At 41.6% G+C, this 26842-nt stretch overlaps 1 protein-coding gene across 1 annotated transcript in view; it reads left to right on the top strand.

Moving 5' to 3' along the window:
• Window positions 1–26842, top strand: part of RNF150 (ring finger protein 150) — a 109287-nt gene that overhangs the window by 1406 nt on the left and 81039 nt on the right. The gene's annotated exons all lie outside the window — the stretch shown is intronic.

Here is a 26842-nt window from a genome sequence, read left to right as displayed (position 1 = left end):
TAATCATGCCCAGCTGTTTCATGCCAGATGAATCTTAGAGTTGGGGTAAATAGAAACACAGAAATGCTGCAAAACAGGATGTTATTCTAATGACATGTTAAATTTCCACAGTAAACTAGCTAGCTTGGATGTGCTGAGAAGCGATTTGTTGCCTAACCGTAGTGCTAAAATACTGCAGATGCAGAAGCAGTGATTTTGGAACCTCCTGTGTCCAGCCTCTTTCAGAGATTAACCATTTCTTTTGGGCAAATCAGTGTTTTGTTGGTAGGGTTGGTGGGAGACGGGGCCTTTCCTTTGGTTTTGTGAAACAAGCAACTCACAACCTGCCTAAAACTATGTTTTATAACCTGCCCATGGTTTAGCAGCTGTTCAGATTGTACTTCTTGCTACTTTAAGTATCACAGATTTTATACTAAGGAGTATAAAGCAGTAGGAGCTTGGCATGCTTACGCACCCTCAAAGTAAAGCTTGGGCTGTTTTAAAATTTGAGATGCAGCGTAGTTTGTCCTTCTGTAGTAAGTTTCTCTGAAACTGCCAACATGTTGGATTAATTAATGGTTTGCCTGGTTTTAAAGTATGCACTAAGCTGTTTTCCCACACAAATGGTGTTTTATTAAGAAATGGTGGGAGTAAAAAATGTGTGTCTAACCTTTTAAAATCTTAGAGCTTTGGTTTGTTTTAAAGTCTAAGATGAAATAGGGAAGGAAACTTTCTGACTGAAAGTGGCCTCAGATTTAAAAAATATGAACATAGTATCAATTGTCATGGGAACAGCATCGTTTGTGTCATATGATTCTGTAGGATTTGTTCTGAGAATCCTTTCGGAGTACTGAGTTGATCCCCAGCAGTGGGTTTGTACAGGACCAGAGGCTGAAGAGAAAGGAAACTTTCAGAAATTAATCTGGACCTGTGGAACACGATCAGTGAGACTGAAGGACTTTTCTCTGTGATTTGATGAGGCTGTCTTCATTCTCTGGATTTCTCCTCCGTGAAGCTGAGTTGGGCTTACCTTGGAGAAAACCTATCCTCTGCACATGGTCAAAACTGAGAGGAGTTTATGAGCACAAGTCTGATGGAGGAGAAGAAAAAATAATTCTTTTTAGAGATCTGGCAGTCTAGCAGGGATTCAGAACTTCACTCTCCCTCTGGTACCGCTGTTACCTTGGGACAAAGTGAGCGGTCAGGCTGTGTAAAATTGTGGCTGCAAGTCAGAAACTTTGACATTTGCTTGTTCCCAGTCTAAACGATAGCGCGAGATTCAAGGGAAAAATGAATCAGTTTCTTGGTTTCTGAGTTCAGCAGCATCTGCAGTGTTCTGCCCACGCGAAATCCTGGAGTGGGAAGAAGAAAATTCCGTCCTGGAAAATACTTGGAGGTTGAGAGGGAAGGGTGAAATATGACCTAAAAAGCAATTTAAAAGTCAAAAGAAACATGATGTTACTCCCTTTTTATTTTCTATTTTCCTCCCACAGATTTTTTTTTTTTTTGAGGTTCCATAGAAGCTTAAACAAACTCTTCCTATACAGAAAAGTGTATCCTGTTGCATAACAATGTGGCTTCTGCCCTTACTAAATAACTTTTACTCCTAAGAGTAATACTACTCCTAAGAGTTTTTCCTTTACGTACATTCTTGTCTGCTGTATGCTTTGCCTTCATTCTCTTACTGTCCCTTTACCTCTCTGTGCTGCCTTTCCTGCTCCTCTCACCCTTGTTTCTACCCCAGTGCTTCATTCCCTGCCTTAACCACTTCACTTTGCCATTTCATAGCGCTTTGCCCTTGCCACTTTCTTCCCAAGGCACTCTTTCTCTTGCCAAAGAACTTACCTCATGGCTCTGTGTTTAATTATATTTCCTGTTTTCTGCTACAGTGTGTGCCAGTGACCCTTTGCTCATGTGGTGCCTCCTGATTTTGAAATCTATAGGCATCTGTAGCAAGATGCTGTGTGTGAAGTCAAAGGAGGGTTCACAGACCTCCCTCCCGCCACCCCCAAGTCAAAACCAGGGTAGCATTATATCAGAGCTTGTTGTGGGAATCTTAAAATGTGACTCTCCAGGATTTATTTATAGAGCGTGCAGCACAAAGTGTGCAATTTGAACCCGTTCCGTCAGCCCACGGAAAGCCCTTGCTTTCAGGGAGCTTGCACTGAGGTCACTGCTTGCACACCCGGAAGGATGAGGTGCAGTTATGACATCTGCATTCTCAGGGAATGTGGAGCTCTGGGATTCTCCTGCTAGGATGTCCTTAGCTTGTAGATCATCTGCTAGGGCCTGTGCAAACTGGCATCTTTATTTTTATTGGCTTGAAGGATGGCATAGGAGCTCTCAATATGACTTTGTTTGCTTTTTGACTAGAATTTCTATTTCAGGTGCTTTGTGTTTCTCCTAGATGAACTTTCCTAGCAGAAATAATATAGAGGATGTTCTTTTTTCTCCAGAAGAATAATCCATGGCGTTGGCCGGGATTTCTCATTGAGGTTTTTTCCTACTCAGACCAGATTAGCCATTATCACAGCCACCGTGTCTACATTTAATAACTTAATATTAATTTGCAGGGGTCTTACTACCCATTTTCTCTGAGCTCTGAACAGAGACAGAAAGAGAGCTTTCCAGAAGGTGATTCAAGGTCAGAACTTTCTTCTCTACAATTCATATTTGAGGGAACCTACATGGACCCTTTCTGGCTCGGGAACCTCTCAGGTGCTTGGGGCAAGGTAGGGTTGGTAACTGCGACGGCACGCGAATCAAACGTGGGTAAAAACCAAGTCTGTAATATTCTGCACAGTTTCTAAGATTCGGTTGGAATTCTAGGGTGCATCAGATTATCTCACAGAACCGATACTGTTAATATGCCAAGTAAATTGTATCCTACGTATTTTGCACCAGGATCATATGTTAGTCGGGCAGTTTTGCATTCTCCACATTCTGCCTTTCTGGTGCATCCCATCCCAAGCTTTAAGTCACGTGCCTCACCTATAACAGCCCCTTTGCAATAAGGGGCAGATGCCTTGGGTTTTTTCTAGTGGCTGGTACACACAGCAGCAAGTAGCAGCTGTATCTTTGAGACATGCATCCCATAAGTGGCCTAAGATGATTGTGACTTCTCCCCTCCCTCTCAGCCCTCAAGTGCAGTGGGTGTGTGTGCCAGACTGCGTGAGGAGGGCATGGCTGTCTCACTGCAAATTCAGATGTGTCCTTCCACACGTGCTGCCAAGGGGGCCAGACTCAACCTGGGAGCGTTCAGCTCAATAACAGCTCTTCCTTTGTACTCAGATTTTTGCTCCTTGGTCAATGACTAGTCTTGCCTTTTATGTATTTTAAGACGCATTGGTAATAGTTTGGGCTTTGGGCCGCCCTGTAGATTTGTACTGATGTGCAATTTAAACACTGAAGTTGAAGGTTTCTCTCTTTACACACTTAATTCAGTACTGTGGCTACACTTGTTTCCTTATTAAAACACTTGTTTCCCTAAACTTTTGTGGCATTCTAATGAGGTAGATGTGCTGAGAGTATTTTCTTTTCCAGTCACCCAAGACTGATTCCTAATAGAAACTTGCTCAGTGGGGGAGGGAGGTGGAGATGGGTGCATCTCTGAACCCTATCCACCCAGGCATTGCTGGGATGTCCTGCCATCCTTAAGAGCTGAGGGGAGCTCCTGAATCCATCCTGTAGGCCTGGCTTTCTGCAGTGTTTGAAAATCTAGTTGCCTGTGTTTATCAGAGTTGGGGTTTTCTAGCTGACGGGCTGTCCCAGTGCGTTCATTCCCTGGTGAGTCACGCTTCTGCTGCTGCCTCTGCTCTCAAGAGCTTCTAGAGCCGTGCCAGTGCAGAGGGCACTTGGTGCTGTTAGGTAACTAGTTCAGGTCAGACTGAACTGAAAGGAACTAATGTGACCTTCAGGGGCTAGAACAACAAAACAATACTGGTCCCTGGTACTGCTTGGGACAGCCACTTCAGCTGGGGCCCTGAGTTTTGTCATTAGATCAGATACTTTTTACCTGGTTGGGTCTCACATCTCTCAGCCTCGCTGCTGGGTCATGTGTGTCCTTCAGAGCCCGCTGCAGACGGGGGGAAGAAAGACAGTGGAGGGACACTGAGTGCATTGAGCTTTGGATCAATAAGCTCCAGCTGTCCCTACAAAGTGCCAAAGTATTGATTCATTGAAGATCTTAATGATCCTCCAGGCTTATTGATTGCAAAAGCAGTTCGATTTCTGCTCTGGTTATCTGCAACGTTTGTATGCAGTGACATTCGTACGGGTGCTGTCTTCAGATCTCTGCAGTAGGAAGTGACACAGCAAGAAGGAAATCTTCCTCAGGAGCAAACCTGTATCCACACCCGCACCAGTTGCTGTCTGGTGATCTGGAGCACCTTTTTGCTATATAGTGCTTAGGAGAACGGCTTGCTTTTGAGAAAGCAGTGGTTTGTCCTAGTCCCGTTGATATTTTGCATTTACAATGGTATCTCTTAGCTTGGGTTATTAGAATATTGCGGCGGTCTGTGGCTTAGCGTAGCTCACTAATCGGTGCAGGTACATTGCTGTGCTACCTCCCTTCACATCATAGAGGACAGGAACATTTTCAGCAAAAAGGGAGAGAAAACAAACTAGTCCAATGTTGGCACTCCCAAGAGTCTTTTCCTGGTGAGAGAAGAGGACACTTTGTGCTTTCCTCAAGTAAGCAAAGGTCTAAAAGCACCCATTATTGTGCAGCACTCGTTTGGTGGAGCTCATGGTGCTTTGTCATGTGAGGTTCAAGTGACGTCTGCCTCTGCACACCACGAGCCAGGCTGATGAAGAGTTGGGCCTTTATGAAGGGATAGCCCAACAAGTTCTCCACTTCCCAGTAATTTCCACATAGCCAACCTGCACAGAAACAGCATTCATTTCAAGACAAGCCCCACTTCTCCCTTTCAGCTACGTTTGAGTAACAGTCACTTGATGACTCCTTTGCTGCAGAAGGGGGTGAACAATACAATCATTGACTCACAGAAATCAGCTATGGAAAAGATTGAGCAGTCCATGTAATCTGCCACCTCACCAGTGCAGGGCTGCTTCCTGCAGTGTTACCATGCACTACCATCACAGTGCTGTTTGCTTAGCATCTTGCAAAGCAAAGACTTTGGGGTGCTTCAGAAACAGATGCAGTCTGTGTAAGGAGTACGGTTCTGAGGCCAGAGATATACCTTGCAATAAAATTAAATTGACATAACTTCCACAAAGGCACAGCAGCTGAAGGATAAGCTTAAAAGCCAGCTGTATCCATTGTATGTCACAGTCTGGGGGAGTTATATGGCAATTGGGAGAAGAATTAAGTGGCAAAATACCTTGCAACTGGTTGCATGCGAACAGGCTTTACTGTGCTGTGTCTCTATTCCGCAGTGGGATGCGATCCCAGACTTTGTTCATGACCAGTGCTCTCCTCATTTCACTCCTTAGAGTGTTTCAGTTTCTGTGGAAAAGAAATCGGGATGGTGCAGCCTCAGGTCAGGAAGTGCACAGTTTGACCAGATGCTGAATGTGGATGAGCAGGGGTCAGGGACCCCTCAGAGTATCCTGCTTTTCATGAGAGCATTTGAATGTAGTATCTCAGGATGTAATTCCTTTGAGAACGACAATTTCTGTTACCTGGAGAAGAAAACCCAAACCTCTTAGATGAAACCTTAACTTTAAAAACTCACGTTATTAAATCTACCAGCTGTATGTCTACTATCTGATGCACTGGCCACATTAGTATAAATAGAATGAGCTCTTCAGACAGCTGAAAATTACTGAGTTAGGTTCTTACCAACTGCTGGAAACAATGGTTTTAGTTCAGAAATGGATGGGGGGAAAACACCTCCTCTTTCATCACTTCTAATAGATAGGTTGTAAATATTGTTTGCTTATGAAACATCAATATTATGGAGTTGTGTTTTACAGGAGAAGCCTAACAAGGACATTCTCTACCTTCTGTCTCCTCTTCAATAAGTTATTTGAAATAAACCTTAGAAAACTGAACTGAGGAGAAATGAAGGAGACAATGAAAAAATTAAACTGTTTGTTTTATTGCTATTCCACACTGAAATATGAAAAGCTAGCATGTTTTATTCTGTGCGACTTAAAGATAATAGCTTTTTAAAATAATTGTTCATTTCTTTTCCCTCTCAAGAGTGGCCAATAAATAATGTCAATAGAGTGAAGTGCCTGTTCATTTGCCTCTGACAGTATAATCATAGTGATATTCAATTATACTGCTAGGCCTAAGGGTCTGTCAGAGTTTTGGTCTTGAAATTGATGTGTTTAACTGTGTTTATGTACAGGATAGTCCTTCTGTAAATTGGAAGGGTATTTTCAGTTTGAGACAAAACTAGAAAGAGAAAAATGTTTATCTTTTTAGTTCCCAAACCCCAGAAACAAAAATTGCAGCCATGTAACTCCATAGAGTGCTGGCTTCAGTATGTCTTGTAAACTTCTTAAACACAGAGAGAAGCATGGCGTCTGCGCAGGAATGCAGTTCCTCCAGGGATACATGGAGTAGGGTGGCTCGGCAAGTGCTCCCTTGCGCTGCATTCTTAATGAGACAGCTTTTTAAAATGAATTTGTGTTCCACGGTGTTGTGAGCCTTTATCATGGAAGAGGACCTCAGCAGTGGGGTGCTCCGTGGCAAAGCAGTTCTTTTTGTACAGTTTTCTGCCAAGACAGCCCCTTACTACTGACATATCTGTCTATGAACCACCATCATTTGTCACTGAAATAGGCTTAATGACATAGGATCTTATTCTTCCTTGTGATTTGTTCCATATCTTAGCCTTCCTCCTTTCTTATATGCTGCTCTCTGGTTTGCTTCTTACTGTTCAAGTGTCTCCTTACAGGCCATCTCTTTTTTGCAAGTCATTGTAAGAATGTCTCACCAGATAATATATGTATTATATTATTAAGGGAATTATACATCACATTAATCTCTGGCTTCCAGCTTTATAAATCACACTTCATTAAATTGTGCTCCTCTAGTTTTTGTTTCATTTTGCAGTCCTTGTCAAAAAATACAGAATTTTTTTTTAGCATGGTCACTGTTACGTTGCATTGAATGTACCTGTTATCATAGAGCCGTGCTCAGAATGGGCTCCTGAGCCTAGTGGGTAGTTTAATCTTTAATTAACATCTATGCCTAATCTTAAGATTGCTGTAAAATGTGTCAGCGTTGGTTGAATATGTTGTGGGTTGCCTGGGTTCAGCCCAGAGCACAATAAGCTCTCCGGTTTTATTGTTTTGGTTAAATTGATTTGTGGAGCGCTTGAGAAGCTTTTGCACCTCACTGTTATTCTCGTAGTAGCAGAGCATTTCCAGATCCTCAGGATCAAAGCTCTGGGTGTCTAACAAGTTTCACTATAAAAGATTTCTTGCGTTTTCCAATTATGCAAGGGTTCTGTATCAGTGTCTGATAAAGATCTCTCTGTTTTTACATCCTATGATGCTAGCTAAAATGTTCCTATTCTTCTTCCTTTTCCATTTCAGTAGTTTCTGTTAAAGACAGGAATTATTTCTGCTTTTCCTTTGCCCTTTCAAAAATCTCTGTATTAGAGAATCTTTAATCTTCAGCCATATTTCTAGTGCATGTCTGTGTTTGTACTCAAAAATAAATCAGTCTCTAAAACCGGACAGTCTGATGCTGCAGTCGCATTCGTGATTGCTTCTTATACTTGCTCAGAGTATGCTCTCCCCTCTTGTGCCCTTTTAAGCTTTTATTATATGCTTATTGTCTCCTAGTTTCACCTGCCACTATCATGTTCCTGGACAGAGGCAGCTTTTGCAGGATTGTGTAATCTCCGTGCCTGGTCCCTTACTGCTCTTTATGTGTCCACGTGTTTGAAGTACCATCTGGTCATCCATCAAATCCATACCTTTACTAAACACTTTATCAGAATTTCTCATGCTGGAAAATGAGGAGCTGTCTGAGGAAAATACCTTATGTCTTTTTATAATGCTGTTTTTGATGTATTTCCCTTGCCTTATCTTTCCTTCAATCCTATACCCTCTTTATTTTCTACCTATTTTTTTTCTGTCCTTTGGGTTGTTGGGGTTTTTTTCTTTATTATCCCTGCTTCCAGGAAACCTTTTCCTTGGACTTCTCACCTTTTTTTTTCCTCGCCTTCTTCCCTTTCCCTTTATGTGTTCTGCACCTGTTTTTCATCTCTGCTGTTTTGATTTTTTTTTTTTTCCTTTCTGCCCACTCCTTACCAGGCTGACAAAAGGAGCCAAAGGCTATTTGCTTTGCATAAGCTTTGACGGTAAGAGGAAGCAGAGCAGGATTATGCTCTTCTGGTGGCTTTTCCTTTGCAGCTGACTCTGGGTTTAAAGAGCATCTGCTGTCTGCTCCTCAGGGTGGGCTCAGAGGAGGGGGACACCAGCAATTGGGGGGTCACCACAGGAGTGACAGGCACAGCACATTTGCTGTGCACGGAAGGGCTTTGTGCTCAGCGCCCTTAAGGCTTTTTCATGACTTCTTAAAAGACTAAATTATGGTTTCTGTTCTTTCATGCTTTTATAGGAGAAGATTAAGTTTCTCCCCCACACACTTGATGCTAGAAAAAAACTGATGGCAAATTTTTCTATCAGAACTGTTTTTCTTAGGTAGTGAAACGGATTTTCAACAGGAAACTGTTTTGGAAAGTTTTTGCGCTCTGGAAAAGATCCTACAGGTCTGGTTTGAATAAAAACTTACTCTAGTAAATATTTAATGTATCTGAATTTCAGTTTCAGAAGCAGTTTGGTTTCCTTTTTACTTTTTTGATGATATATTACATTTTAATCAGCTTCTACCAGCTTACTAGATCTCTTCCGGAGCACAGACCTGACTTTTTCCCAACTCACTTTTCTCTGGGAATTGATGCACGCATCTGATCATCATCAGTATTATTTCAGATACTGACCTCAGGTTTGCAGCACTGAATTTCTTTTCCCTGTGACTGTGTGACAGCAGCTTTCTGCCTTCCGGCAGTGCAGTCCCTGAGCTGTGGAGGGTCTCTAGCCCTTGCTGTGTGTCTTTACTAGCAGAGCTCAGCGCTGTGTCTGGATACTCACGGGAACGATACTCAGTGTGAGGTAAAGACTGCTCTCACAGACACAGGCATGGCAGGGATCAGTAACTGTCAATGAAGTGTCAAGGGAAATAAATTCAGGCTTGTAGTGTGATGCAATTTCCTAAGTGGTTGGCCATACCTTAATGTTATTTGCATGGGACTGGATAGTTCTCTAAACGTCAAATCCTGGTAAAAATACCCCATTCTCTGGGGAAATTGTGGTGGTGTTTGTACAGGGGAGGTTAGAGAAGGTGTTCATAGCAGCTCTTAGGGTTTAGGGTACTTCCCTGGAGCTACCACCTGGCTCTTTTCCACACTTGGAGACTCAAAGCTGCTCCTGCAGAAGCTCTGCACAATGGGCAGAGATAAACCCTATGGGGTGTAGCACCAGCTTTTCACAGCAGCATCTCTGCAGAGCCCTTAGTTCTGTGACAGTGGTGAACCAATGTCAGCTTGATAATTCTTTGTGGCTGTTGCTCATAGGAAGGAAACTGCAAGAAAAGCACTTGCAATAAAAACAGTTGGAGCCACTTCTTTTTTTGTGTGTCTGAAGATAGCTAGAAAATACAGAGATGTGTCTGTAGGCCTCCACTGACCAACCATTTCCTGAAGCTTGTCTTGCAGCGAGAGAGATGTGAAAGCCATTTTCTTCTAAAATTTTTATTTGGCTGTTGAATGCGAGCACAAGGGGATGTTGTGATGGAATGCAACCTAGAGCAGCAAAGCTATCATAGGTGAGGATAAAGTAGTTCGAAACATGATGGTACCGTCGTTCCCTTTGCCAGAGAAACGGCTGAAAGAGCCATTAGATGAAAGTGCCGTGGATGAACCTGAATCCTGGAGAGGTGAATTCATGTGGATGAGAAAATAAAAGCCATCTAAGTAGGTGGTGACCTGTGTGGTCTCCCCATCGTGTGGGAAGTCTTCCTCTCCGAGACTGTGAAATGTCTTGGACAAAATCACGGATCTTAAACCTCATTTCAGTTCTGCACTGACTCCCGTTTCTCACTGGCAGCCGCTGTCATGATCTTTGACACTTTCTTGTTTGCTGCCTCACTGCTGTTTGTCCCAGCCCTTCCTTGCTGCCTTGCAGGTGCTGGGATCATTGCTGGAGATGAGGAGGTTCTTGTTCAGCTCCGGTTTGAGCTTGTATGTTTTTCTCTCGTTGCGTTCAGCGGTTCTGCACGTGTGGGAATGGCGGGTTGCATTGCTCCTGGAGCCGTGCCCAGCTGGATGCAGGGGCGAATTAGACAGGAAAAGCCCCCAAGCAGCCTGAGCGCCTCTGAGAGCCAGGAGCTCTGTCTGAGGCGGTTGGGATCCTCTAGGGCACATGGATTCTTCAGGGAGCTCATCTGTCATCATCAGTCCCCTGACCTACTGACCCCTGCTGAAGGAGATACACTGGAAAATTTCTCCTTTCAGTGTTAGTGGGGCTTTGGTTTCTTTGGTCTTTTTTCCATCTAGAAACATCTCTTCTCTTTACTGAATACCCAGACAGCCTTTTTTTTCTCCTTTTTTTTCTTATCCCAGTCTAATAATCAGAACTTATTGAGATGCAAGTTACCAGAGACAATTTTGAAAACAAAAATATGACTGCATAACTACTTATTTCCAAAATTATGGCTTCTGATGGTTGTTAGTGCAAAGAAATTTTTGGTGCCAGAGAATTGATGTTATCTGGTTTCTAAATATGCATGACATCACTTCTTTCTGCAGTAATTAAGAGCTTCATTCCCATTAACTAATTTATGTGACCATCTTTCTGCAGTTAGATTCACAGAAAACAGCAAAGCAAGCACTGGATTTTTGGTGGAAAATGTCTGCTGTTGAGTACCGTGTACATTTGAAGTGTAGAATGTGTCCTTAGCTGTTAACCGGTGCCGTGTTGAATCAGCGCAATGATTACCGTTGTCTTTTCATTTTCTGGCCGCTAACCGGGAATATTTTTTGCCAACGCAAAGACATCTCTGCAGATTCTATCACAAAGCCGTTATCTTTGGCTCTCACTAGCCAGATGTGTTGTGGATTAGGCCACAAAGCAGGAGCTACCGTGCACGTGTAAAGCAGTAGTCTCCTTGGTGCTACTGATAGCAGGGAGGCAATTTTAATGGGGTCTCACCCGGTCTGGTACAGCCACTCCTAAAATACCTTCCTTGCAAACGAGACCAATACTTGGAAACCTCTTCTCACTTTACTAAGCTGGTGATTTGGCTATCACAAAACTCAGCAGGAGGTATTTTAAAATTTATTTCTAATGTCTACATTGCATTAAATTAGCTTGGGGAACACTTCATGGCCCAGTTGAGGAAAATGTTTGCACACGTGGTTATAGTTAAGCTCACATTTGGTTCTTGCTGAGAATGGACTAGAAGTGGAGCACCTTGACTAAATGTCACTGCAAGTGGTTCTGTGAGGAAATGTCATCTATGAAGGCTGCAGAGGTGTCTGCCATAGCCCAGAGGCTTATTCCTAAGAATGTTAGTGTGGTCATCCTAGGTGAAGCTGATGCTCTCCCATAGCGCTGTGAATATTCAAGATCTTTACAACGAGCACTTCTATTTGAAATTGTAAAAACAAGCTACATATACTTTCTACGTCATTAAAGAGGCGCTTACTAGATATCAATTAAAAGAGATGATTTAATTATTTTTCCGTTCTCCACATGGTTTGGCTTCTGCTTTCTGGGTTATCAGCCGTGCCTGCATCACAATAAGCAGCAAAGGTGCCTCTCAATTTCTAGTGAACACTGTGCTCCTTCCATGTGTGGAAAAGCTGGCCACCCAAACCCTTTCAAACCCAGCTGCTGTCTGTTCTCCACTGTGTCTTAGTTGGTGTTTGTCGCCATTGCATGCAGAGGGACAGTCACAGCTGTGGGAAGCGTGGACAGCTGTTTAGTTATTTGCAGATGGCTTAAAGATGTGTATCAACCGGTCATTTGTACTTGCTGGGTGAGCTAGGGGAGTTCATGTAATTTACAGTAGCCACACAGCGTTTCTTTGCTAATCAGGGCGTTGCCTAATTTGGAAATACACGGATATCTAAGACCAATCTGATACACAGCAGCTCCTTACCTTACACCCATTCCAGTTTGGGAGCAAGTATTGTAATGTTTTTGGCTCCAGTAGAGACAATTTTGCATCCTCCCTTGTGGCCTTATCAGTCTGTCAGCTTCATTTTGCCTTGAGAAATTCAGGACAGGTTTCCTTAATGTTCCCAGTGGTACATAGCAGTTCTGGATAGAACTTTTAGCCATTTAGACTGTTGTTTGGGTTATGTTGAGATGATGGGAAACTGTAACCAAGGAGGAGGGAAGTGTAAAATTAACAGATGTTCTTCTTTTAGACATTCCTAAAAAGCTAATTGCCATATATAGTTAAAGGGCTCTGCCTGGGAATAATGCAATTATTACTTCTAATAGCCTTGGAGTACATACGGGTGCCCCACACCAGCTGTGTTGCCTTTCCAGAAAGAATTCCTAGAGCAGGCAGATATTAACGTGGGTTACACAAGTACTGATGAGTACCTGAGGCGACTCTGCGGTGTCTTGAGCACTTTGCAAATCTGTATTCATCACTCCAGGCCTCAAAGGTGTTCCATAATCCACAATGTGAATGGCCTGCTGCGCGAGTGGAGGTGTCAGTGTCTGTTTGTCAGTGCTGTGCTCTTCACAGGCCTGGGCCCTACTTTGCCTTCTCCTGTATCTCCTTGTTTTATTAAACAGAATTGGAATCTATCCATCAGTGAGTTACTGCAGGTTTGATTCATGTATAAATGAGCCTGATGTTTGTGCTGTTATCCAACAGTTGTCTGCACTTGCTGGCAGGAGTTTCAGGATTGGAGAATGCGTTAAGTCTTTATTCATAAAGTGCACGATATTAAGTCAACTTAAGAAAAAGTAATTACAATTTCATTTTGGCTTCCATCTTTAATAATGGCAATGTCCCTATCACTGAAATGGATAATATTCACAGCATGTAAGCACCTCCAGGCTCTAGCAGTCCAACAGATATTTGGCAAAGGGTGCCACTCTGTGCAGACTTGGTAGCATGAAAACTGAAAGAATGGATGAAGTTTTAAATAGGTGGGTGAATTTTACGTCTGCTTTTCTAGCTACTTTGAAGAAGCACACAAATGATTGGAAAAGTCACAAGAAGCTCATAGGAAAGAGAAGCTTCTCCAGCAGAGATGATTCTGCTCTCAGTTGCTCATACATGGAGTACTGGGATTAGAGCGGGCTCAAAGCTGACTTTTCTCAGGCCATGCTTTCCGTATGCATGCTGCTTTCAGAACAGCTGAGGTGCTGATTTCTGAACTCTCAGATTAGTCACTATTTAAGGGTCTCCAAAGTTCCAATTTAATTTAATTACGTTTTTGCATGTTATGGAAAGGATTCCAATGACTGTCCTGTAAATTCCAACTCCCAAATCTTTCCTTTAGAAAAAGCATTCTGAGGTTGCTGATTTCCAGAAATGCACTTATCTATGCCACTGATTTGTAACCTCACTTCTGAAACCCTAACCATGCTGAAGTCAATGGCAAACCTTCCTAAGGATTTCATTGCCAAATAGTTAAAGCAGGAGAGTAAATACCTGAACTCATTATATCTTCTGCTGCCCTTGTAGTATTTAACACTCTGTCAAGTGCAGAGGAGCCACCAAGAAACCTAACACCAGGCTTTCACCAGCATTGGCAGTGAAGCATCAGCGGTCAGCATTTCATATGAATTGTGCACGTCTGTTGGACTCAAGAAAAACATCAGACAACACCAGAGCTTCATTAAGATAGATAATTCTGTAATTGCATAGAATGATGGGTTGGCCTGTGAGTGCTTCGAACCTCTGGATATTAACTGGTGTGAGTTCTCCAGCACATTTAACAAAGGGTGCGCCTGGCCTCAAGTGAAGGTATAAAATATTAGTCATTGTTATATTTATGGTATAGGTAGAAGCTGATTTTCTTACCTTTTGGAGAGCCTGTGAACAGTAGGTCATGTCTTATGTGTATTCTGACAGTGGGCATCAAAACGTGTTTTTTTTTGAAATCTCCTGACAGCTAAAATTTGGTTGCTGCAGGGCTTAGGTCTTTTGTGTGAAGTGGAAGGAATTGGGTGGCGTGGTACTGTTATAGCTTGTGAGGAAGAGCTGAGAAGCTTGGTGTGCAAGATGCACATCCCTGCCAGCTTGTCTCCAAGGGCAGGGAGAGAGGGTGCTGCCTGACAAAAGTCATAGTCGAGATAAAATCTGCGGCATCTCAAGCAGGTACTGGCTGGATGCACTGCAAAAATACCTGCTCTAAATTTGGAGAGCAGGAGCAATATGGTTTTCACACCTTTCTGCACTAACTCGTGTACTAAGAAGGAATGGTGACGATGACAGCCTCATCACGAGGGGTGTGCTTCCGTGGTGGTTGTTAAGAGAATGCTCAAAATTAGCATTCACAGTCTCCAGTGAAGGAGTGGAAACTGTGTTTTATGCCATCCATCTATATGCCAAATGAATGTGGACAGTTGTCATAGAAATAGTGACAGAGACAAGGTCTATCCACGTTAAGCCTAGCAGAGGTAATTTCTAAACTGCTTCCTGTCTGACCAAGTTAAGATGGCATTTAATGTGGGCTGAATTTGTTCCAGGCACAGGATTAGTTATTAGATCTTGAAATAGGTGGCTGGTTGGTGATCTTTTTCTTCTTTTTCTCCCTAAGTTTTCTAGAAATACCATTCAGCTGAAGAGACCACAGTGTAGGCAACACCACATGGTGATTTCAGTGCCTTCCTCCTGACATGCATATTGTGTTTTGAGTGATGCCGATCTGTTTTGAGAGCTTGTGGGATTTGCAAAACCACTTCTACATTAATCTCGTTTGGGTTCTCTAACACTTCAGATCACTCTCTCTTTTTCAGAGTCTGATTACAAGATACTGAATGATGTTTTGTACTGCAAACTGGTTTCGGTTTTCACTACACCTTCATTTTGCATATCTGTAACTGTTTAACCTCTCTGTAAGTCTTCAGCATGCCACACTACAGTGAAATTCTCTGCTAATCAAGGTGCTTGCTAATGAGAGAATCTCTGCCTCTCGCTCAGTAGAGGCACTGCTGCATCCTAAAGACATCTTGCCCTTCTCCTTGATCCAGATTCATTGTAGGAGGCTAAATTCAGACAGAAATATCAAGTGCACAGCAATGCTTAACAGAAATGTTACCATTACATAAAAGTATGAGAAATCAGAGGAGGGATTCGAATAGGTGATTGAGTGTGGAAATAACAGGGTAGCTGAAGTTCCTGATTTCAGCTTGTAGTTCTGATCTGGTCGTACATAGACACTGAGTCATCCAAGGCAAAAAAGTAAATGAGGAGAGAGAATATGAGCTGTCATACAAGAGCCAAGGTAAATAGAATTACCTGCCTTTCTTGTCTCCTCTCCATGGGCTGAATTAGTCTCTGGTGCAATGCAAACACAGAAATACACGAGAAGCACTAGTATTACCAGCGGAGGAAAATGTTCGATAGTTATGACTAGCATTCCTCCCTGGGAGGCAGCGTGTGTTTTGTTTGTTGGTGGGTTTTGTTGGTTTGGTTTTTTGTTTTGTTTGTTTGGTTAGTTGGTTTGCTTTGTTGTTTTAAGGGGGAGGAAATAGGCATGTGAAATAGCATGTAAGTATCCGAAGCTGCATGATACAAGATCTGAGTTGCATATTCAGGGAATAACCAGAAGCTAACCATTGGCTTAAAACAAGCCTTGCTTTGGAATCAACTGCACAATTAAGTACATCCCTTGACATCTTCAGCTCTTCCTTGCGTAGTAAAACTTGCTAGATTTGGGGCAACATTTAGTTTCTGAACATCTTACATCTCAAATGTTTCATGTAAAATTCTTGTTTCAAGTAGTTCAAAGAGTTACGAAATTCACATTCAAACTCTGCACCTTCTGGCTGCAGTACATGTTCAGATAATGAGATTTCAGTAGGGAAATATAGCCTTTGCCTTATCTGTCTTATCTGTCACAGATACATCCAGCATGGAAAACTCCTATAATCAGCAGGTACTGTAAAAAGATCTGCATGGATATTCATTTGAGCATTAAAAAGCAAGATTCTAATTAGCAATGTACAGTGGTGTCAGCATTATGTTAAGTGCTTTTGTTTTCATCATCCTCAAAGCATGCCTAAATCTCAGAGAGAAATGAGGAAAACCATATAATCAACCATGCAAAATCAGGCACAGTTGTACAAAATGTAGTGTGTACTCTTTGGTGAAGCCTGAAAATATTGCCAGGTAGCTCTGACAAAAGTTTTGTTGTAGAAATGTGAGCATGTGCAACTCACCGAGCGTCAGCAGAGCATCATAAGAAGCACGTGCTAAGAGGAATCTGTTCCTGACTGCAGAGAAATTTAGCTCTGCATTTATTTCTGCATTGCTACGTTCTTCTAAAAGTACAGAGGAAGGACTCTGCCTGTTTAAAGCAGATTTGGACCCATTTATGCATATCACTTCCATGTAGGCATCTAAATACCTTTATTTAGGGCTAGATAGCCGTAGTATTTTGCCTGTGTGTCCTTATTTACATGTGTGTATCTATAAGAATGGCAACTTTCTCCAGGGAGATCAGCTCTGGCTGGTAACCCATGCCTGATGTTGAACCCAAAGAGCCAAGGATGTGCAGATCCCATATTATTTGGCCAATGAATGATCTGTGTAGACATAAACAGCCCAATTTTTGAGCACACACAGCGCGGTGGTGGTACTTTTGCTGGTTTGCTTTGGGGTTCATTTCAATTGCAGTTCTGCAGGACATGGGGAAAAAGGAAAAATAGAGCTTTTAAAAATGTTTAGACAGTTCTAAGAAACGCCTCTTCTGATTTGAGGGGATTCAGGAGAGAGAGAGGAAAAAAATTGTCTCACCCTACTCAAATCCGTAAACTTTCAGGTATTATGTTGCAAATAAAAATGTGTCGTCTTGAAATGTAAATAAGATGTTTGATACAGGCAACTCATAATGCAATCCTGCAGCTTGTATATATGCAGGTGTAACAATGGGGACAGGAATTTGCCTTCTATTTGTCAGCTTTTCAGAATACTAAAAGCAAGAGATACCATCTGGAGAAGAGTTTCTGAGGACAAAAACGAAATTAATGTTGTTCCCGTATTGTTCCAACTGCTTGATTAGTAATGAGTCAGAGAGTGATCTCTGTGTTCTTCTCCGTCTGGACATGTGTACTCCCTGGTAAGCTCAGATATGAAATGAAAAAGTCCCGTTAGAAGTGTTTAGATCCTTAGGTAAAATCCTTAGCTAAAACAACAGGGTTCCTTGTAGGAAAATGAGAGATTAGTTTTACAGTGCCGGCCCCCATGCTGAAAATACTCATGCGGGCACGTATGGTGGATGTAATGAACTGGCTTGGTCTATTTATAGCTTTACTCAGTGTATGTTTTTACCCAGATGGTGCTCCTTAAATTTCACTGGGCTCTGTGTATGAGCAGCAGTTCACACTAAAGATCACAGTGCAGAACAGGAGTCCAGGTAGCAAACAAATATACTTAATTGAGTAGACATTCACAATTAATTAATACAACAGTTATGACCTTTTTATGGTGTCTCTCTGCAAGAAGGATTCATGACTTCCAAATTTGCTGGTAATTACTGTTTTGTTTTTGGTTTGGATCATTTTCTGTACAAGGATAAATTAATGACATTCAATTTTGAGAATGGAGAAACACGCAAAAAGGATGGAATAGCCAAAGCTTACATTGTGCCAGGAGTGGATTCCAACCTTCCAACATCTTCTTCAGTCTGTAGTAATTGATCATTCTCATCCCTACATCACCTTGCTTCTCCAAGCTTCCTATTTGCTAGTTTTGTTTCCTTATGTTTACTCTTTTCATATGCCTGAGCTCCCACCAAGACTGATTTGCTTTTCTTTTCTACTAAGACTGAAATTTTCCTCCATTTTCAATTGAAGTCTATTTGTATTTACTTCTTTCATAAGCTATTCTTGTAATTTAATTTTTAAAATGTTATCATTTTCATATACATTCTGAAATTCTGCTTTAATCTACCAATTTGAAGTTTTGTAAATTCAAAAAAAAAAACCCCAAAACCAAACAAACAACAAAAAAGAAAAACATACATGTAAAGGAGGAAAATAATCCAGGTAATTACATTAAACATGCTTACATCAAACTATAATTGGACCAAATGTCTTTCCCCATGCCCCTCCCCTCCTACAATAGATTTCATGTTAAATACAATATTTGAACAAAACACTTGTTTTTTTGGTTTTTTGGGATTTTTTTTCCATCCCCAGTCACTGAATGGTGTTTCATCTGCTGGTGCTTGTGCAGTGTATCTGGTAAACATGAAGTCACCCAGGATGGCTAATTTTAAGGCTTCTGGGACAGAGGTCATGACTGGGTGTGAGAATGCCTGCAGCTCTCTTTGGGAGAGAGATAAATGAAAGCTCAGTGGGTCCAGGTTGAAAGTACAGGAGGTTTTCTGTTTGGTTTTATTTTCCTCTGCAGCATGTGTCAGGAGGCAGGCTTCCCTTCTGCAGTTTGTTACTTTAAAAACATTTGAAAATACAAATGCAGTGATTTAATTGAGCTCAATGATTGCCAGGTATTTTCTGTGACTTTTAACGGGTTCAATTACTAGATTGGGATCACATCAAAGGAACTGCAGGATTATTAGCATTACAAATCTGCTTCCTGATCAGGACTACTCAGCATATTGAGTTTAAGGAGGGGAGATTAATATATTTCTGTACCATGAATTGGAACCACCTCAGGCTCTAAAACAGCCTCCTGTGCACTCCATAAAACTTCCCTCTGTAAGGAGCCAGGTGTGAGGTGCTGATTGTCACTTTTAAGCTAATGGTTCTAGCTTTGGGGGCTCTACAGAAAAGCAGTGAAGATGGGAATAGTGCCCCGTTCTCTCTTGTTCTCTTCCTTCCTTGTCTTTCTTCAAGATCCTTGTTTCCCACTCCCGTACTGCTGTTTGCTTCCCTTTTAGCTCTTCCAAACTGAGTTGGGCTTCAAAAAGACCATTTTTAAATTTAAAAAGAAACTACTCTTTGTTTTTTTTCTGGACCCTATCAGACCTGATTGACCCTGCAGTCCTTTAGTTCCATGCTGGCCTAGCTGAAGGCTTGGTGAGTGGCAGGAATGGCGGCCCGTGGTGGGGGCCATGACTCTGAAAAATGGCCTTGTTCCCCCCCAGAAAAATGGAGGATGGAACTGCGTATGGATTAAGTCTTACGCTGAGCATCGAGTGCAGCTGTTTTTATTACCTTATTTGCAAAACACAGCAAGTAGTGTGCAGGCAAAACTCAAAAACCCCTTAGCGGCTTCCTAATCTGGGGTCAGCTGAGAAAGGATTCCCATTCCTGGATTCAACTTCCAGTTTAGAGGAAGGCCTGTACCTAAATCTTTTGTGCACTGAAATGTTGTTTGAAATGGCTTGAGCTACAGAAGACCATCTGATGTGTTTGTTAGAGGACCAAGGGCCTGGAATCAGTGTCAATGAGTTACATATGGGAGCGGGACTGTCGGTGTCATGTGTGTGCCCCAGCTTCCCAGCCTCAGGCTGTTGACACGGTCCTTTCCTGCCGTACATCCTTAGGCTGTTCTTACTGCGTTTTGACAGCATTGCTGTCACATCAGCTGCGGCTTCCCACTCTGCAGGTCTTGGCATGCCCTGTGGGTTGGCTGGCTCGATGATATTCCCTGTTCCCTCAGAGCCATCTCTTCCTGTAGGATAGCTATCATATCCTTGATGACCTCCTATCCTGTTAGCAGCTCATCCTCACTTTGCCTCTTTCCTCTTTCTGTTGACTGTGATTGCAAGTCATGTCACAGCCACACTGTTCCAGGGCATGCGTTTTCTCTTTCACAGCCATGTGCTTGCCTGATCGTGTTTAATTAGTGGTTTTCCTAGGGGTGGTCTCTGGTCTTCTTGCACAGTTTCTATAGCTGTATTTTCTTGAAACTGCTGTAATACTCTGTAGTGGAACTAAATGTAGAATGTCCATCTTTCTGTCCAAAATGTCTTAAGGGGCAGGGGAAGATTCTCAAAGAAAGACAGCTGAGGTCAGGGAAGAGCAATTACTTATGCTGGAGAATCTGTTAAGGCATGTTGGGGGAATCTCTCTGTGGCTTCCTTGTGGTGATGAGGATGTTCATAATTCCCAGGAGCACATAAGAAGTTCATGCTCATTCTTCATGCGACTGCTGCCTGACTGTCATCTCATGTCAGATGTGAAGGTGCTAGAAATGCAGCTCTTTTCAAGGAAGTTTTTCTCATCAAGGCTAAGAGCTGCATCTTTCTCTCTATGCATCGCCCTTCTGTCCTTTATGACTTCAATGAAAAATTAGGAACAGGCTTTTTCAACATTTCTTTTGTGTACATAATGACCTACTTGGCCATTGTAGCTTCAAAGAACCATTATGCTTTTCTGCTCTATCCTCCTATAGTCACAAGGCTCTCAGATCACCAGATGCTCTTCAGACCTAATTGCAGAAACTGAACATCACAAATCATGTCAAGATAGTGAAGAGCTGAAACACAAAGTCCAGGCTGGTTGTAACCTGGAGTTGTTGGCTTTCTCCTCTGCGAAGACCCAGACAAGTATAGTTCAGTCTTTAATATGGAGGTAGATCTTGTTTTACGGAGTTGTATCTGATCAGTCTGGTTCATGAGTAACCCAGCTGCACATCTCTCAATGACGGTGAAGTAGCTGATTAAGTTTTTTGTCTGTATCACACTGTCTAGGCTGTGGACAGCATCTTCTTATCATTTTCCACATCTCTGTGTGTTTTCTCATGACTTAACAGAACTGGAATTAAATCAGTTGTGAACCAATAGGAACTCAAACCTAAACTAGTTATGCAGCTTTGAATACGACTTCTTTGAATAAGACTTGGTGACTAAACCTGTCTGGGGTTAGGATTCTGGCCATCTTTAATCCTGTGCTGTCTCCCTATCACAGATGTATTGTAATTCATTAATAGTTCATTATTTGTAGCAGACATGGCAAAGGTAGAGATTGTAGCATTTGAGAAGGTATTCACTGATTGCAGTAAAAATGGGAAAACATTTTTCTCAGCAAATGAAAAGGTTTTTATCCAATTTTGTAAAAGGGAGATGGAATATGCTAAAAATGGAACTTAATATACTTCCACATCTCATTTGAATAGTCACCAAACAAAGCAGAAGATCTGTGTGGCATCAGAGTACTTGGTCTTAATATTGCATAAACGTGGATTGTTATTTCTTTGGATGTTTGGGTCTCCCACAGAGTCCAGTACATACTTCACATTTAAAATACTTACTTTGCATTTAAGAAGGGGTCTTTTTATATTAGGCAAACTTGCACAAAGCTCTGTGATGGACAACGGGGAATAGCAGCCACCTTCCTTAAATATTGCTTTCAATACATCAGATGTTACAGATGCCTCTTAGGTCACTGAAGATGGATGAGGAGTTAAAAAGCTGATACTAGAGTCTGGTCTCAGTATAGGCTTATTGTGAGGCTCTCCATCACCAGCTGGAAAGCAGTTTTAATAAAAGAACTTATTATCACAGAATCTTGTTAGAAAACGTGTAGTCAGTCTGCAATTATTTTATCTTAATGCAAGAAAAACACATTCTTTGTGTCTCTAGAAGAAAAACTGTTAGTTACCACATTAATATCAAAGAGACAGGCATAATTAAATGGCTTTCTGTGATCTTACTCTGCTTTCAGCATTAGTGTTCTGAGTGCCACATATATCAAAGGCATCATTGACAGCTCCGGTATCTACTTGCCAGGTCACGGCTCAAGGCAGTTGTTTATTTTGTTTGTTTAAGCTTAATGAGGAGTGCAGTTCTCTGTCCAGTACACATACCTTGGCTTGGGATGTCTTTCTGTGGGGCAGGATTGAAGGGGTTCCCGCCTCAAGTCAAAGACGGCTTGTTTTTAAGGCTGGCCCTACGACAGGTCCAACTGGTCACTGATGCAGGCGCGCTGCTGTATGAGGGCCTTTGACAAGAAGCCCTCTGAAGGAGGCTAATCACAAGTTTCCAGGTTTCCTCATTGGATAGCACATTGTCTCAGAATTCCATGTGCTGTGCCATCATTTCACACAGCTTCATTGACTCATCAGAGGCTGGCTGCCAACATTGTGCTTCATCTGTTAATGCCAGGAGAACAATCTCGTGGAAAGGCAGGCGTGCGTGTTCTGGAGCTATTCAGAGCTCCAAACAGGATGAGTGCTGCAAAAGAGGAAATAGAAATAGAAATGACAAAAACCTGCAGATGTTTGGAGAGCCAGTGGACTAGTGCAGGAGCTGCCAAAGAAAGAACACATAACTGGAAAAAGAAGTGGATGAGAGATACAGGAATGTGAGATGTCGTAGAAAACCTTATGAAGGGAAAACTTGAAATGTTTGTCAAGACAAGAATCATCACCAGACCATGAGTAGATTATGGTATTTCCTGAGGTCCTTTCTGTTTCACCACGGTTTGATGATTAGATTTTATTTGATAGGGTGATTTTTCTTCTGTTCATTCTCATTTTCCCACTGAATGCTTGTGATATAGAAAAAATATAGGTTTGTGGCCTCATATAGGACTGTCTCATTGTAATGTTTGATAATGCTCAGTAGAAAATGAAAGCTGGTGGTCTAGAGTAGCTGAAATATAATTTGTGCTAAGTATTTGCAACAAGTATTTCAAGTGGTGTTTTTATCAGTAGTTTGAGAAGAAGTACCTGTTCATTCCCTAGACCTGTGGAATGAAGTTGTGCTCTGTGTGTGCAGATGTTGTTAACTTTGGTGTGATCAATACACACTGACAAATCAAGGCTGAGCTTCCTCCCACAAGCCAGCCTAAGGAATACTCACCTAGAAAACAAAGGCGTAATGCAAGTCATGCAACTCGTGCCTCAGGAGAACCTTGTCTAGCACCCTCTGAAGTCTTCACTGAGGACTGTGGTGCACACAGGTCCTCACAAAGAAACCTTTGGAAGGGCAGGCAAGGGAGAAAATGCTGCAAGTTGCTTTTCCACAAAGTGAAAGCTGAATCCTAAATAGCAACTCCTCTGTGTAAAATATCAGAGTAGCATTCTCAAACGCCTCATTTTCTGCAGTGCTTGTAAATATGACATCACACACTTGTTAGTAAGAGGAAAATGAGATTGCCATCTTTTTATAGTTCACAGGGAAATTCAATGACACAGTAGTGCAGAGGTGGAGGGCTCTGAGATGTGTTCTGACATTACAGCTGTCAGCCTCCCTGTACATGCCCATGTCATACTGTCAGAATTCAACAGGGTGAAATAGGTTTTCGTTTCAGGTGAACAAGAACTCCAATTATAACCTCTTAGAATTCCAATTACTGTACTCTGGGTGGATGTGTTTAACATCAATTCAGCCTGTGGCACAAAAGTCCTTTGTGTGTTGCCTGGAATTAACAGTACTGTTGGAACTCTTTGCTATCTGTACAATAGGTGGACAAGGAATTTCCCTTAATCCCCCTGTATTTGGTTTTCATAACTTTTTTAACTGTGTCTTTTAAGCTTCAAGTTGTCACTCTTATTGTCAGTCTTTCTCTTGGTCATAGGTGAAAGTCCCACCTGGCTAACTGAGAAAATGATGATTTAAGATTAGCTAAAGAAAAATAGTCTTGTTCCATGTATTAACATTTATGAAATAGATGAGATCAGAGTACTGAGTATCATGGAAGGTAGCCCTAGTTTTAGGAATAAAATTTCAGTTGGCATTTTTCTTGTATTTCTGAAGGCAGTTACTTTGCTGAAAAGATCACATAACTGGTGACCAAGTCAGTAAACTTTTCTACATGGTTTATGTGACCCTGTAAAAATCTGTTTCGCAAGTAGGTCCTCACAAAAGAATGTTCATGTATTGGAGTTAAAAAAAAACGCTGCCAGGTCTCATGTTTTACTATTGCTATAATAGCTAAAATATTTTCAGATATATAATTTCTAAAAGGAAAGTGTTTCCATTATAATTCCCTGTTGTAATAGTTTGGAATCACAACTGAGTTCCATTATATTTTTATATTTATGATCTCATGCAACTTCCTGTATTACTTGTGCAAAAACAGCTTTTTTAGCCAGATGAGCTAATTTGTTACACTCCAATCCATGCAATTTTACGATACAAAGTTCTTACCTTGGAAGCTATGCATTTAAATGTACTAAGTTTTTATCTCCATTTAATCATGGTCCTGAGTTTTACAAACTGTGGCTCGGTCCCAGAAACACCGGTGCCTGGAGTGCGTGGTTTGCTGTCAGAGATAGGCAGAGGAAGTATTTCATTTGCTTTCCAGAGGAAATCTCTATTGTGCAGAGCTGCTTTGCTGCAGTATCCTCTACTAATTACATCTTCCCTGTGTACAGTCAAATTAAGTCATGCCTATCATGGTTTTCTGCAAGGATCTGAAAAGCTGGCACAGAGATATTAATTGTGTGTCAACTGTGTGCCTAAGCCCGTGTGTATTACTGTGTCCTTTGAAGCCTCGTGTGGAGATGAGAGAATACTGAGGGTGCACCCAGACTTAACAGCTAGAGCAGAGCTTACCTCGTTTGCTTGTTTGCTAAATGTGACATCACAGAATTTTGCTTACAGATTAAGGAAATTTGATGTGCCAGTTATTGGAAAGAACTAGCTAAAACTTCGTCTGTCTCTCTTCTCTGAAATTCCATGCAGAGTAAAGCTGTCTGTAAAAAACCAAAAGTCTGTCACTGCAGCTGGAAATTTTAGTATTAGCTTTAGGATATATTTCTATTGCAATAGCCAAAAAAAGCAGTTTGTTTTGAAATCCCATCTGCCTACTGTGGCATATACATTTCTATAGCCTTGCAGCTTCATTGTGTTTGTGCAAGTATATGGTTTGCTGAGCATTTCCTATTTTTTAAAAAATTAAAATATATATAGATTAAATCAACACAGTTTATTCCATGTATCTCCATCTTTTGATCTAATATCTTTCTGGAAAAGACATGAGATGTAATAGCTACAAAATAATACATAGCTCTAATAGATTAAAGTATGTAAGAGTATTATTTATCAGACATTTTGTCAAATCCAGACCTGAAAAAAATAATCCATATCTGGGCTCTGCGATAAAAATAACAGTCGGATATATTTTGATCATGAACTAAAATGAAATTCAGCTGTCTCCCAGCACTGTTGATCTTTTCCTGTGTGCCATTTAATCTGGGAATGAAAGACGCGTTGTGTCCCTCCCCCATATGTTTAACTGGAACAATTTTTTCAGGTGCTAAGCACCTGTGGCTGCAAACCAAACGAAGTGCTTTGTGTAGCACAAATTGAGAATTCTGTTTGAATGCAAAATGCTCTTCAACAAGTCCTTTTTATTGCCGAGATGACCGTCTGCCCTTGTAAGCTCTTGACAGTGCTATTTTGGGATGGTTTCACTAGTTAGCTCTGGAATGATCGGAACACATCTTAACAGCTCAAAAAAACTGATGCAAAACAAGTGCACTTAATTCTAGGTCTGACATGCCAGTAGATGCTTCAAAAATCATATTATATTTGCTTCAGAGGAAAAACCTTTAGAGAAAATAATGGGAATGAGCAGTGGAAGTGGCATTTAAGGCACGCTCGCAGACTTTAATTCCAGATTAAGCTTCGCTGTCTGAATGCCAGCGCACTCGCTCCCTTGCCATAAAAAGATCCTGGCTATCTCTTCACTTTAGTGGATTGGTAGAATGTAGAGAAAATGCTCACTGATGGAGCGAGATACAAAATTAAGTGCTTCAGATTAGTACAGTCAGAATTTGGAGTGCATGTTGACTTCTGTCTCTGAGAAATGGTCCTTTCAGGCATTTAGAACAGGGCTTGGGGCGGAGAAGCTGTTTGGTCATTTTTTTCACTTCATGACAAATAGTATTTTATTGATAGAGAAATCAATTTGAGAGCAGGATATGTTTTTCACAAAATGAGTGTTTGACATGTCCCATAGTAATCGGTGCCTGGCTTGACTGTGTTGTCTCACTGGCACCAGTCTCAAATTACTGGGAAAAATGCAAGTGAAGTTGAGGGCAGAACCTGCTGCATCCTTCCCCCACCCCCAACTGGGGCTCTCAAGAAATTAATATACTTGAAGAATCTGAACAAAAAATAATAACAAAAGAGCCAGTCAAATGCAGAATGTGTCAGAGAAAATTACTGATGATGTCTTTTAGGAACAGCTACAGTAACAGTGAGTTATGTCAGCACAGAGAGCCTCAGGAGAGAAAAAACCCAAAAACCTACCAAAACTGTGTCGTATACTTCATGACACAACTGTGTGTTTTCTAGTTACATCGTAGGTTCTTGTACATGCTGTTTCTCACCAAAACCCATGGAAGCAAAAACTTATTCTTGAATCTCCTAGAGAGAATGGGGATAGTTGGACAGGGCATGCTGTTCTCAATGGATGCTGCAGCACTCCTTGGTGTGATTCTTAGAAGGGGAAGTAAGGTGCATGCAGCATGTATTATCACCACGGGTGATGAAATGGCAAATTTTGGAGGCTGAACCTGCTTATGCTAATAATAAATGTTATTTTTGGTCAGTGCTAAACTGAATCGTCAAGAATACACTCTTTTGCTGAACTGCTCTATCCTGCGGAACTGGAATCAAATAATGAGGTGTGTGAATTACTTTGGTTTTGCTGTGGCCAAGTTCAGCTAAAAGTTTGGTAGTTTTCTCTATTTGTTCAATGATGGTTTAAAAGAAAAACATAAATGCAACTTTATGTTTTAAGCACATGTCCTTTTGTT

The sequence above is a fragment of the Hirundo rustica genome, chromosome 5, assembly GCF_015227805.2.
Source record: "Hirundo rustica isolate bHirRus1 chromosome 5, bHirRus1.pri.v3, whole genome shotgun sequence".
Lineage (NCBI taxonomy): Eukaryota > Metazoa > Chordata > Aves > Passeriformes > Hirundinidae > Hirundo > Hirundo rustica.
The sequence above is the reverse complement of the archived record's forward strand: the minus strand, read 5'-3'. Positions and strand labels throughout refer to the sequence as shown.